Source organism: Rousettus aegyptiacus, unplaced genomic scaffold, assembly GCF_014176215.1.
Source record: "Rousettus aegyptiacus isolate mRouAeg1 unplaced genomic scaffold, mRouAeg1.p scaffold_m13_p_3, whole genome shotgun sequence".
Taxonomy (NCBI): Eukaryota; Metazoa; Chordata; class Mammalia; order Chiroptera; family Pteropodidae; genus Rousettus; species Rousettus aegyptiacus.
The window spans coordinates 130449721-130462126 of record NW_023416306.1 but is presented as its reverse complement, the minus strand read 5'-3'; the positions used below and the strand labels follow the sequence as shown (position 1 = coordinate 130462126).

Sequence of the window (12406 nt, the reverse complement as noted above, 5' to 3'; positions counted from 1 at the left end):
GGCCCAACCTCTCTTTACAGATGAGAGAAACCAAGACTCAAAGAAAACAGGCCTTATCCAAAATCAGCATCAAGTAACGGCAAGTGCAGAAATGGAATTACAGAATGAAACCTATAAAGCTTAAATTTACCTGTAAATTACCTGCCTTAATAAAACTCAGTTTCTAAATAAATGTTATTCTTATTCCGTCAGGCTCTTAACAGAGGAGACGAGGCAGCCCACAGTTCTAAATCTTAACTGTTCTCCTAGTTCTCTCCCTTTAATCCCCAAAGACTTTCAACAGCCAAACTGAAACTTCTGGTTTTCTTCAAAACCAAAATTAAAAGAAAGAAAGAAAAAAACAGAACTGTTTACATTTGAGTACAAGAAAATCCAAAAATTTTGGAGAAAACTCTAACAACCTAGAAATTCTGAGTTTGTGAGACAAAGAACATAGAATCGAACTGAAAACTCCTTTTCCATATATTAGGTTTATAGATCCTGGTGATCATAAATCGTACATTTCAAAGATGGGTGGGCAAAGACAGTTGTTAATGGTCATTTTGTTAAAATGAAATGATCGAATGCTAATTCTCCAGGAAATGTCTTCTGATTATGGTTTTAATTAATCTTCATCTAATTAGATATTTAAACTATCATCATCTAAATAGTTACCTGTTCCCCTGGAATTGCAGTTCTAGCTGATCGTGGCAAATCAAAGCAACCTTGGGCAGATCACGCCTAACCCTTCGGACCTTTCAGTCAGCTTGTCTATAAAAAAGAGCATGGACTGGATAAAAATCACATGTCTTACAGCTAAAAGATTCTAGAATTCCTTTACATTACTGGAATAAAGCTGACAATACCTCACATTAAGTCAGCTTATATAAAGCATATGTGAATGTCAGTCATTATAAATTTAAATTGCCATATCATATCACTTAGGAAATTAACTACGAGGTTGGTGTAACAATGGTTGTATTTTGTTTCCAGGGAGTTAGCTTCAACAGTGATAAATCTGCTCCCACCCTCAGTAAAGGGGTATTTGGATCTGTTTCCCCAAAGGTTCATTATTATTTATAAAGCAAAAGGGTTTCTTTTGCAAAAAGTGGAATTAGGGCAGTGAAGTCATCTGTTTTTGAAACTAAAACAATTCCCATCTTCCCCGCCCTCCCCCCGCCCCACCCCCCTTAGCATTGTAGTTACTCTGGGTCAAGGAGATGTAGGTTTCAAAGAAAATGCAAAGCTTGCTAGGCCACCCACAGCATGATCCAGGATTCCACCCTGGACATCCATGGTATAAGTTACTGTTCGCTTCCCTTTCAACAGTTAGGCATGCTCAAATATAAAAAGCCAATGCAGACAAAACACATTTCAAGAAGTCTTCAACAGCTCCAGGATTCATTTAAACACACACACACACACCACCCAACACAATGGCCACATCATTCCTTACCCTTATGGGGAAGGAGTGTGTACAAACTCCTCTGGAAATAGCAACTCCTTCACCCAAAAAGAACAGAATGCACTCGGTTTCAAAGGGTTCATGAGTCCCCTGAAATCTCTCTCCTGTTATTAGTTCCCTTTTATTATTCTAACTTTTTACAAACGGGGTTGGGAATGGCAATCCCATTTACAAACTGATACACAATGGCAGGGACCAGGAAGGAAATCGGCTAATGAAACATTATGGTGGACAAGTATGATTCTGCAGCGAGCAATGACAACAACTGTTGGGGAACCCTCAGCTTTTCCTGGGATCCTTTGCTTAACAGTTTCAATAGGGACCTTCTCAAAGCTATGTTTGTGCTTGGTACTCAATTTTTCAAAATTAAAAATTATTGACAAAAATACATAGTTTAAGAACACAAACATACATAAGAAAATCAAGGTTTCTTTAAAACAAAAAGTTGAGATGCCTTGTCATCTCTGAGGGGTGGAGGAGCTTCTAAGGTATTTGTAATGTTTTCTTAATCTTGCTTCACAGATGTTCATCTTACTCCTCAAACTATACCTATACATTTTATATACTCTTCTATATGTATGTCAGAGTAAAGCAATTTAAAAAAAATGATAGGTTCACGTATGTCAGTGACAGGGACCTTCAGGAGCTCTCAGCCCCAATTGAAGATAAACCAATAACCCCGTCAAGTGAGTTCCATGCTGGTCAAGGGGTGGGGCCCAACAGGGAACGGTTACAAGTTCTGGCCCCAAGAGCATATCTATAAATATATTTCGTTTTTAAAAGTCCACGCCCAGGGCTAGTCCTGTGCTCTGGGCTGAGGCCACACTGACCTCTGTTGCTGGCCATCACTCTAGGAAGAGCCAGTGTTGCATTTCTGCGAATCCATTGGTCTTTCCTCAGACACGCCCTGCAGGCCATTTCCTGTGGCACATTCTGTTACCATAAACAATCTCAGTAAGTGTTCCTGAACAGCTAAGAAAAGAGCGACGGCCCACACAGTTCTGCAGAGCTTGGATGAACTTCTGGCCATCTTCTTCCTCAGGTGGATACACAGGCCGAGGTTCCTTACATCTTCTCTTTCAGGTGCCCTCATTACTACCTTCCTTAGGAGAATTATGCTCATTCAGTGAGTGGTCAAGTCCCCCATTAGCCATCAAAACAGGTGAAGTATATAGAGACATGACCAGTATGTCTCAATTGCCAGTTCTTCCCACACTTACCAATATAATCTTGAGCAAATAAGTATTCTTTCCTAATAATTTGAGCAAGAGGATGCTATCCCCCCACAAAAAAAAAAAAAAGAAACAAAAAAACAAAAACCCGTTCTGTAATCTCAGTAGCAGACAAAGCTGTCACTTTAATTTTTTAGTTACAGTAGCCAAACATTGACACCATGACATCAAACATTTCAAACTGGTTTCGGATAGCCTGTACCCGTACCCTGTGCAGGAACAATGCACAGTAGTATGTGACAAATAAAGGAAATACTGCAGTCCTTTATCTCTTGCCAATAGTCTCTTCTACTCTGTTACGAGTGTGCGGTTAAAGAAAAGCAAAAGCCCAATAAGAATACAGACCTACTCTGTCACCGTCTAAAGTAAAACAGTCCACTGGATTCGACTCTCTTTCCTGAGCCCAAGACAGGCATGGCTTTCCTATGTGTGCGTGAACATGGGTGTGAGAGAATGTGAGAGTGTGAGATTATGTGTGAGTGTGAGAGTGAATGTGTGTGAATTCTGAGTATAAATGAGTGTGTGAATCTAAGTGTGTATATGAGTTTTCACGGGCGTGACTCACGCACATGCAAGCCTAACATTCTTCTTGATTGACTCAAAACAATAGCTTACAGGGAAACCATCGGTAAAGCTCAGGAAAAGCAAAGGCCTGCCAATTCCAGAAGGAAAAAGGGTTTCAGAAACATGGGAACAAAATGATCTCATGCCCCTTTTCCCACTGAGACTATGCCTAAGTGGGATCCTTCTCAAATCTGGAGTGCTCACTTACAGGCACGGTCACTGTTTCAACCCTATGGGACCCATTTGGGAGGATGGCCAAGCCAGGAAACAGATTGCAGAGGTAGGTTTTTGATGTTTAATCCAGACAACCTACAGACAGGGCTCCTCAGCCAAGGAGGGGGCCGAACCTCTGTGAGAAGTGAGACCCTGGCTTATCCTCAGGGCATTAGTCACTACTTCCAATAACCAGTTTCTTAAAATCAAGGGCTTGGGCCAGGATAACTGTGGACCATCTGATGACAGGCCGGCATCTCTGGGGCACTAGACTGTGCTAAACTCTAATTCCTAGTGATCCTCACACACCTGGGAAAACATAGGCAGGAAAAGGCCCAAGCCCCGGGCCTCATGGTGCCTCTCCCACTGTCACACCAGGGCAAGGGGAGTGTGGCATGCAACCCCGAGGGGGCAGCTGGAATGCGTGAATGAGCTCTGCACGTAGCTTGGCTCCTGCACCCCTCATCGTTCACCCCACGTCATTTATTAATTACACGCCAAGGTGCCAGGCTCTGTGCTAAGTTCCTGAGGAGGAAAAAGGTGGTACCTTTTAAGGTTACAAAATTTTGCAAATCCCCTACCGCCTCCCCCCACCCTAACGCATACACACACTAGTTATATTTCTGGTACCCTTGGAGAGAGGAGCTATGAAGACAAAAATACTTTCAAATAAATTTTTAATTAATCCCAATAGTCCCTACAACATTTTTAAAATAGTAAAAAATATGTCCAGGGTGTTATTAATGTATTCTATAGGCAAATACTTGATATATTCAGGTTAAGGATCCCTTGAATAACTTCAGCGCAAGACAGTCTGTGTTCCACCCCGAAACTGGTACTAGGATGCTGGTTGGCGGGTGAAAATCACCAAAAAAAAAAAGAAAGAAAAAGAAAAAGAAGAAAAGGAAGAAGTCTAAAGCATTTGCCATACTTAGAGGCTACGCTGTTTCAAAGAAACTTTTAAGTCACATGTGAAGGTAGGAAGTACTTTAAAGCCTAACCTGCGTCACCTCCCACAGCTGGGTGGCCTTCTCCAGCCACTACCCCCAACCAGTGCCCCTTATACAGCTCTCCTGCCATTTTCTCTACTGGCAAACCCCCGCCACCTCATTTCTCATCCGTTTCTAGAAACCTCTCTTCTCTCATCTGTCTTGTTCTGGAGCTCCTTGAGAGCAAGGCCCATCCTTTCCTGCTGGCACCCCTAGCATCTTATACAGAGGACCCAGTCAATTTATAGTAAGGAAAGGGTGAGAAGAGAGATGACTCTTTATAAGGACTCTACAGGTAACTAAGACAAATAGAGTTTGGAGAGAAGGGTGTGATTGGACCTTTTCCGGGGTCCAGCATAACTCAGTGATTTCACATTCGGGTTTGAAAACTTAGGACTGCAATAAAGATGTAAGAAAAAATTCAATGTCTTCCCAAAGGCCCAGCCCACATGCACAGCCCAGCTTGACCCATCAATCAGTATGACAGCAACAGCAAGATGGGAATTAGACTTGAAGGTGTTTCTTTTGCTTTTTTGTGCCTTTCTGTCCTACTGGCAGTACTCCCTTTTCTACCTCCTTTCTTCCTTCTCTAGTGCATTCAGGATACAGTTCTGATTTCTGATCTGGGGACATGAGGCCCTGCACACTTAGATCCCCACCTAATTTCCCAACTCAGCCTCCTTCCCACCGACATACACACCCATGAACTGCAAACCAGTCCCAAGAGTGTCTAGGATTCTCCCTCCTCCACCATATCCTGTCTTTTGCTCATCCACTTTAGGGTCTGTGTTCAAGTCATTCTTTCCAGGAAAACCCAACCCCGTCATCTGAAATAAATCTACCTTCCCCCCAAACCCAGATCATATCCTCCAGCCTCCAAGACAACTCCTGATCCTCTCAATCAAAATTAGTCCTTCCTTCCCCTACATGCCCTGAGCCTTTGTCCCACTGTAAGAGACCTCATACCAAAGAGTTAGCTTCTGTTTGCCTCTTTCCCTCCCTAAATTGAGTTCCGAGCAGGCAAGGATGCCACCACCTTTATCTTTGTACCCTATTTAACATCCAACATAAACCTTGGCAAATAGTGAGGACTCAAATACTTGTGACATGCCTATACCTTAGTGTTTCAAAGGTTCTTGTGGGGTTGCTCTCAGGCTGCCAATTTTAGAATCAAACCAAGCAACACAAACAGCCTGAACAAAGGGATAGATATTTTGTTTGAGGGTTTTTTTGGTGGTTTTTTTTTTTTTGGCACACTCCACCAATACAAGTATTCAATTGTATTAGTCCACCCGTCAGACTCAATTTCCCAAGAGCCAAACAACTAGACTTCCTCTGCAAACTCAGGACTCCTCTGGGACCTACTAAAAAAGCATGTGACTTTAGAAGGCACAGGCACACTTTATGAAGGACATAGCTTCTAGATGAGTAGCATTGTTAAAGGAACTGAATTTATAAATTCACTCTAAAGCCACATATTCCTTTTGAGACAGATCAACCCACATGCTTTTTCTTATGATTCATTGCATGTGTTACGTGGGTCTAGAATTTAGACAATTCCCTAAGGTCAGAAAATGCATTTGCTTATGAACAGATAGAAATGACAATGTTCTTAATGCTTGTCCCAGCTGAGAAGTCTACTTACATGCTCCAGATAAAGAAGGAAGCAATATTTGACCCCAGTCAAGCCGCCTCTGGAATCTTTTTTTCCCCCCAAACACAAATGTTTCTCATTTGATTCAAGCTCTGTTTCAATCATATGCCAAGAAAAGACAAAGAAAAACCCCCACTACTACCTACTCCTGCTTTCAGGAAGATATCATAAATTATCTTTATTACATCATATAGTAAAGTTGCCTCACATAGGTAATGTTGACAAGTGATTACAGGAGCCTTTTACTCAAGAATGACTACATTCGTAGGTGTTCTTTTGCTTGCCTGCCAGGCACTAGCCTTATTTCTCTACAGAAGCCGGACAACACTGTGATGTGTGTCTTATCTGATATTAGTGTCTAAAGTACTTTCATGGATATCAACCTCAAAAAAAAAACTGCTTCGTAACATTAATTTCAGAAACAAATGGAATAAAGTGTCTTAAAATTCTAACTTTTCTCAGGTGAGTAAATCCCGGCTGTAATAGGAATGTCAGTAGTTTAAATTTTAATATTGACCCCACAGCCCAACCTCCCCCCTCCCCGCCCCATCATCACCATTGTTAGAGGCATTTCAAAGAAAGTTAAATGGCACATTTCTTAGATTAGGTAAATTGTTAGGTAACATGCTTAAGCCATGAGAGTCCCCAAACAGCAGAAGACCCATTCTCTTTTCAGTTTTGGTTACAGGCTTACACTCCAAAATGGAAGCCAAAAGCTTTCCCATTTAAACCGAAAGGAAGAAAAAAAAGTATCTGAATATTTAAAGGCTAGACAACCTTTATTATTATTGTATATTCTTCCCAAAGTCCTTTCGGGTGATGGGCGTGTGAACTTACTAAAGAGTCTACAGAGATGTATCTTTTTTGCTCTAAGCAGAAATGTTAGATGTAGAAGGAATTCTGGAGATCCCGGGCTTATGGCTTAGCAAACGCTCCTGCTAGAATTCCACTAGACAGAAGGGGGTGGACCAGCTGGCACTGGGAAGCCACTGACAGCAATCACGAGAGTCCCTCATTTATTTACGAAGTTCTATGTTCTAGTTTAAATTCATGTCATGCAAATTTTGTGCTTATTCAATATGTGCATCCTTTCCTCCTAAAATAACCTTTCGTCTTTCAAATTCTCTGAGTAAAATTAAGACTCTGATAATAATAGTCTCGGGTTTTATCCACGTTCACCTCCCAGCATTTCGACCCTGTTTAGGAAGCAGGAATCTTGGCTCTGCCCTTCCTCCCAGATGAGAAACCTACCACCAGAATATTTGGTGACAGACCGAAAGAGTTGGGGGAAGGCCCAGGTACAGAATCTCCGGCCTCTCAGTCTGGGGCTGTTTACCCTTGGCATCCATCGATTCACTGTCACACCTTAAGTCCTATGGTCACGATCCACTTTATAACCTGCCTACACATCTCCCATGTTTAGTTAGGTTTAAGTTGGTGAGTGTTCTCTTCAGAGCTTAATACACAGTTCACGGAATCGGAGCCCAATTCTTCACTGGTTTCAGATTACCAAAGTCTCCTTAGTCTTTGGAGTATTCTGACTTCTTCCCCACTCACTCTGCATTGTCCCTATCCACATTCACTGGCTAAAATTACAAGTACAAGCTACTTAGTGGAGATAAGTCACCGCACCCAAAATCTAATAAGAAAACCAAAATCAAGTTTACTTGAGGGAAAACTGTCATCCCCAACACAATCCAAGTCAGTTCAAAACTGTGTTGACCACTTTCCTATAAATGGCCATTGAGCCAGTGTTAGCAACTATAAGAGCGGTAGTAAACACTATTTTAGCTGTATATTTCATGTTTCAAAGCAAAAGGAGAAGGCCATGCTAATATAAAAGTTGTGTTTATGAATTCCGAAGGGCATTGTACACATCTAAAGTGCTCTCAAGAGGGAGCAACTGTGTCCCCTCAGGGGACATTTTTGGCTATCACAACCAAAGGGGTGGGGAGTGTGCTACTGGCATCGGGAGGGCAGAGGCCAAGAATGATGCTAAACGTCCTATGATGCACAGGTCAGCCCCCGCCCACAGAATCATCCAGCCCAAAATGTCAATGGTACCCAGATTGAGAACACTTATTTGAAATACAGAGAGCAGGAAGTACGCTGGGACCAAGTCATGAGCCCCAATTCCTTCCCTGGTGGGCTGCTTGATCTGGACGCCACAGCCGATTTTCTGGATTTCTGGTTCACTGTCACTAAAGACAAGTGAGCCTATGTCAGAGATTTCACAGCCTCTAAATTGGATTCAATCATCACTTCCCGAAGCCCTCCAGCACGGGATTTCTCCAAGCCCGGAGCCCTAACACCCTAGGCCAGGAGCAGTTCCCATCAGCCTTCTCTCTCAGCCCTGTCACATTTCCACTGGGAGGAGGAGCAGTGCTGAAGCGACTTGCTTCTCCATGTCACCACCCACCGAAAAAGTCCCTGCTGACCTCTCAGTTCTCAGAAATGGAAAGCAGGGTCCCCAGACTATCTTCTCTCAAGACTAAATTCATTCTACGCAGTCAACAAACTTAGGACAGAAATGAGAACTTCGTTCTGAATTCTGTTGTCTGTTGTGCAAAAGTGAGTTAAAAGGAAAAAAAAAAGACAGCTTTACAATAAAAGGAAAACGGCATGGCTGCAGCTGCACGCGACAATGCGCGGTGCGCGGTCCTCCTCCCTCACCCGCGGTTTCACTCTCCTCAGCTCCGGTTACCCACCGTCGGCCGCAGTCCAAGAATATTGAGTGGGAAATCCCAGGTATGTTGAGAGAGTCCACATTGCACATAGCGTTTATTATAGTATATTGTTACGATTGTTCTATTTTATTATTGCTGTTGTTGTGAATCTCTTATTATACTTCATTTATAAATTAAACTTCATTATAGATATGCATGTAGAGGAAAAAACATAGGGGTTCAGTGCTATCCATGGTTTCAAGCATCTACTGGGGGTCTTGGAGCATATTCCATGCAGATAAGGTGGGGGGGGGGGCAACTACTGTATAAGGTTTTTACCTGGCAACATAAATCAACCCACCACCCTAGCTTAGGGGGAAACTTGGCGTTAAAGCCATTGTTTCATGGATAGAGAAAATATGCTATCCTTGCCATTCCCCAAATCTTCTCTACTGGCCCCAGCTGTATACACAACAGCCATGAAAGGGGCCAGCTTAGGTGACAGGCTGAACCCCTCTATAAATAACCCAACAGTCTCTAAATCAACAGGACACAGGATTGTTTTACAAGTAAAATTCTCACTTTCTTGGGGAAAAGCAAAGTAACTTGTCTGCCTGGGGGAGAAGATTAACATCTTATACTGCCTCCATAAATTCATCATTGCTCCCTGGTGTGCACACTCCCACTTAGAGTCCAGGAGCGGGAACCACTTGCCCAGCCACGCTGCTTAGGAATGCCATTGTCTCGACTGTGCACGAGGCCACGGATTCTCCAGATTCCAAGCAGCTAGAACAGCCACCTGGGCTAATGGGAAAGGTGGGAGAAGAGGTACCCAGCAGAGAGAGAGAGAAGCACAACTTCCCTAAGGTTAAAAAGCAACAGCACACACCCTTGCTGAAAATTAAAGGGTTTAACACATTTCACTTGCCTCAAAAGGAAAGAAAAACAACACCCACTCACCAAAACTTTCCCAGGACATCCATCAAGCAAATGAGAGAGGAAATCAAAAGATCACTTAAAAGAGAAAAAAAAAAGACTAGTGAAAACTTGACAGACGGCAGCAGAGGGTTAATGTGCTGGGGCAAGGCTTCCTCTCAGAAAGTACAAACCCAAAATTGTAATAAAGATGCTGAAGGATTTAGCCATGAGCCCTCCCATCGGCCATGAGAAGGAATGGCAAAAATGCAAAGTGAGTGCTGGGAGCCAGAACAATTTCATTTTCCTTCTAACTGTGCAAAGAATTTGCATTTAAAATGAGCAGTTCATCAGACCTTCTAAGAATCCTTGGTACTTGGCTGCTAACAAGAATATAAGTGATCTTCCATAACACAAAATTTCTAATTACTTAAATACAACAGAAGAATCTGGGTTCCCTAGTAGACTAAAGAACACTCTGGCTAATTACATCTTTCGAGTCAGGTGTAACTTAAAATACTCAAACACGGACAACTTTTAAAATATAGTTAAATCATATTAACAAAAGTAACAAGAATAAAAGCTGCCTCCCTGGAGGTGAATGAACTCCCCATGAATCAAACTTTGCTTTCTATATAATTTCACACTGATAAGGAAAGTAGTATGAGGAAATGAAGATTTGTATGAGACCTAAAGAGAAAACCACTGGGAAAGCTGAAGGCTTTTCATTCAGCACCGAAGTGGAGAGTGCCAACCAAATATAAGAAGTACTGGCACAGAGGGGCACTGAGGCCGTGGAGCCCAATGGTAGGAAAACCCACGAGCAGCCACCCAGCCAGGAAGGTGACTGCTGATACTCATGGGACCTGTAAATTAATAACCCTGGTTCTTAGCACTTGCAGCCAAAAAACAGAACTGGAATTTAATTTTTGAAGAAAGGGAGGAAAGAAGGGAGGGATCCCGAGGGGAATACCAGGTGAGGGCCTCATACCTCCCCTCAGCCACAAGGGGTGGGGTTCGAAAGAAGGGAAGTCAGTGGGTGGCTTTAGTCTTGCTCCAAAAGAGAGGCAGTTTTAAGTAGTTTATTAAATAAAGAGCCTTTTATCTTCTTTACTCACTAATAATATTGGAGGGTAGAAAGAAATGCTACAAAAACGTCCACGGAAGTTCAGAAAAGGGTTACCGGAGCCATGGGACTGGGGGGAAAGGCAAGAGGCACCCCTCTTCTGCAGGGAAACCAGCCACAGGGCTCTTGTGGCCACGGCCATCAGCTGTACTGCACAACGCAAAGGGAATTCTTGGGAGTCTGAAGTTGTTTTAGTGTCTCCTTCCACATCCTCCCTTTTTATGGGGGTGGCTGCTCTGTGGTCAGGAGATCTTTTCACCAGAGCCAGAAGATTTCCTAACAAGGACATTTTAATTAAAGATGAGACACAAGGCAATGCAAGAAAGAAAGAGAAGTCACCAGAGGATGCTATCCAGCGCTGCAGCCTCCATGTGGTTCCCATTCCCACCAGCGCCTTGCACCAAGTTGGCTTTGTATCGGATAGTCCTGGAAGGGAGGCCTGGACTGGGGGCAAGAGCCACACCCACAGTGCAGAGCCATTTCCTCCTGCTAGATCTCTCATTCAGCTTACCACACTACCCTGCCCTTCTCATATAGGTAGAGTGCCCCCAACTTGCCCGCCTAAGTAGACTTCCCTGCACCCCTGAAGCCTGACCTCTGTCTTTCATCCATGCCTGATAAACTCCAAAGCTGGGAAGCTAGACCCTGAAGGTCTGGGAAGATGAGTCACTGGCAAAACACCAGAAGCCTAACGGGCAGTACAAGTTTCCAAAACAGACACCCCTAACGACACATGAAGCAGCCAGCTAACTCCGTGGCTTCCCTTAACTGGACCTCCATGGGCCCTTCAAAGACTGAGGCTTAGGGCCAGCTATGGACAGCACAGAGTGTAATCCTGGTGGTGCCACTTAGCTCTCTACAGGGGACTTCTGTGAAACAAGCTCCATCTTCCATCACTTAGTTTTTTTAAAAAAACAAAACAAAACCACCCTCCCTCCCTAATCCTACAAAGTGTCCCAGACCATTACTTCATTAGCTTGGATAGGGTCTAGCCAACACTCAAACTTGTTTATGCTGACAAGGCCACCCCTAGGCCGGCAGCAACCACCATCAGAGCTTCTGTCCCTACTCTTCCCTCTGCACAGAGCACTCTTTCCCCAGGAAGCTCATCTGGCTGGCTTTCGTCCTTCAAGTCTACTTAAATGTCACCCCTTTAGATACCCATCCAAAATAGTTGCCCCCTCCCTGGGCTCTCTGGCACCCCTCTCTCCACCCCACCCAAGCCTTGCTCCTCTTGCTCCCTATTACCCCAAGCTGGTGCAAACTTGCCCCACAGTGGAGCATAGTAACTACTCAATGAATGGACATGTTAGGAAAAGTAAATCAAACATATCTGAAATACCACCCCTACTTACAAACCCGCCATATCAAAAGGCATGCACACAAATATTCACATTGGCTTTATTTATAAGAGCCAAATTCTGGCAACTACCCAAATACCCATGGACAGAAGGATAGATAACATAAATCTGTAGAAATTTAGGAGAGGCTCCAGACATGGTACAGAAAGACCAAGACCTACCAGACCCCTCTCTTTATTGACAACTAAAAAGTGTGCAGTTTCTCATTAGGCCTAGTTCAGAAAGAAAAGTTAGAATCACAG

At 43.4% G+C, this 12406-nt stretch overlaps 1 protein-coding gene across 1 annotated transcript in view; it reads right to left on the bottom strand.

Annotated features, from left to right (window-relative positions):
- Positions 1-12406, bottom strand: part of TLN2 (talin 2) — a 380704-nt gene that overhangs the window by 310153 nt on the left and 58145 nt on the right. The window lies entirely within an intron of this gene.